Genomic DNA, 2,328 nt, shown 5'->3' on the forward strand with positions numbered 1-2,328 from the left:
TGTAGAAGATGTTGGAACAAAATAGAAAAGTGTCTGGGTTTGGCTTGAACTGTGTATACACTACATCTTCACCTTCACATCCACTCTCTTATTCTATGGACTGTAAAATAGATAGGAACATATGAATAATACATTTGCCTAAACCTATGTCCTCTTCTTTACCAATTCTTTAATGACATTACATTCACATTTGTCAGGACTTTCTTTGCATTCTAATATTAACCCATGAGAGTGTAGCACCTCACATACATTCAGTACTTCATAAACTAAATTAATTCAGAAAAGGTACCTATTGAGTGACAGTCATTTGACTAGTTTTTGGGCATACAACAATAGAAAGTTATCCCAGCCTGAAAAAGTAGAATAAAAGTCCATTACTATATAATACATTAACAGCTACAATATAGGGCATTTTAAAATGTTATGGGCCTAGAAATACAAGAGTGTGGCATGAACATGGGGAAACAAAAGAGAGCAAGGTACGACTGGGAAGCAAATGCTTAGTCTCAGAGATCAGAGGCTTAAGGAAAAGATACATTAAAACCTAAAAGACAGGGGAGCAGGGGAAGATCCCAGAGAAAAAGAAGTCCCCCAGTGATCTTCCTGCTTATTTTTCCAGTACAACACACAGATGGGCCCATCTTACCATACCCTGGTTGATACCAACTTTATCAACTTTCCCATTAAAGCGCAAATGGACTAGTGTAGTCAATAACGGACTGTCTGTATGCTAAGTGTGTCACTTGTGTAACTGACTGTGAGATGCCTGAAATTGCAGAAGTGGGACAGAAGTATTGAGTACCTCTAAGAGTTGCCATGGATCCAAGATTTAAATGATTGCCAAGCACACACCAAAGAACTTATGCAGACGACTACTTAGTACAGAGGGTAGCTCAGTGCAATTGTTACCTTGTGGCCACAGGACCAGGACATTTACATGAAGAATCTGGAATATCCCTGGAGTCCCTATCATGTACGTTTCTAAACATAGGTACAACATCCAGCAAATGCCATATGATTGTGGAGCCCTTCAGTTCTAATTCTTACAAGACAAAGATCTCTGGCTTCATTTGACTGACTTTCTCTTTTACCAATTCATTAAACATGTTGTAGCACAACTTATCATTCCTTCATTATCATTTTCTCTGTTATGAGCTAATTGAGTATGGTTAAGAACACTTGCTTCTTGATATTTTTTTTTTGCGAGGAAGATCAGCCCTGAGCTAAAATCCATGCCAATCCTCCTCTTTTTGCTGAGGAAGACTGGCCCTGGGCTAACATCTGTGCCCATCTTCCTCCACTTTATGTGGGACGCCACCGCAGCATGGCCTGACAAGTGGTGCTTGCGTGTGCCCGGGATCTGAACCCTGGCCGCCAGCAGTGGAGCACGTGCACTTAACCGCTACACCACGGGGCGGCCCCGATACTGTTTCGAAAGGGATATTTTGTCTTGTTTAAAAATTTGTTGCTTCATTTCATAAATCAGATGCTCTGATGATTGCTCTCGTAATTTGATGGTCTTTGTTTTATATTAATTTACTCAACAAATATTTATTCAGTCCACATTATGTACTTAAGAAGATACGGTCCTGCCCTTAAGACACTCATATTTTGTTGGGGAGAGAAAGACGTAGATGAATAAATACAGTACTCAGGGGAAGGGTGTGGACACATAAAGGAAGAAAGAATGATGTCTTTCTACCTGATTGGGATGGAGAGGGAGGAAAAGCCAGAGGTGGTGATGTTTGAGTTAATCTTTAAAAATGAATAGGTGCTTGCACAGTAAATGAGGCATAAAAGATGAGGCACAGAAGAGTATGAACAAAGTCATGGAGACACGAATGTTTCATAGAATAAATGTGCTTGTTCTGTTCAGATGACCACCAGAGGGTTTTATGACCAGAACATAGGGAAATAATAGGGGAAAGGGGTCCGAGATTTCTGAGGCAGGAAGCAGCAGGGATGCTAAAGCATGTGGACTTCATTGTGAGGTCTATAGGGTGTTATTAAAATTGTAAGCAGAGTGGATAAGATGACCAGATCAGATTTTTTAAATGTGTAGTGTAAGAATAGACAAATAGATTGTTGAAATAGAGTAAAAAAATCCATAAACAAATTTATGTATTTATAGGGATTTTGTATATTACAAAGATGTTAGTTTAAATCTATGAGAAAAGGACATTGTCTTAGAAGGTGGAATAGTCTAGGGTTATTCTGCCAGGGTTGGAAACCTGGTTCTTCCAATTAATATCTGTATGAATTGGGCAAAACCAACAACCATTTGGTGTCCTACTAGACCTCTCTTTAAAATGCTTTGTTTAGCCTCAA

The 2,328-nt window shown here is 39.2% G+C and overlaps 1 pseudogene; it reads left to right on the top strand.

Moving 5' to 3' along the window:
• Positions 1-456: 456 nt before the first annotated feature.
• On the top strand, positions 457-1,040 carry LOC131399589 (rRNA-processing protein FCF1 homolog; annotated as a pseudogene).
• The last annotated feature ends 1,288 nt before the right edge of the window (positions 1,041-2,328 follow it).

The sequence above is a fragment of the Diceros bicornis genome, chromosome 38 (genome assembly GCF_020826845.1).
Source record: "Diceros bicornis minor isolate mBicDic1 chromosome 38, mDicBic1.mat.cur, whole genome shotgun sequence".
Classification (NCBI taxonomy): Eukaryota; Metazoa; Chordata; class Mammalia; order Perissodactyla; family Rhinocerotidae; genus Diceros; species Diceros bicornis.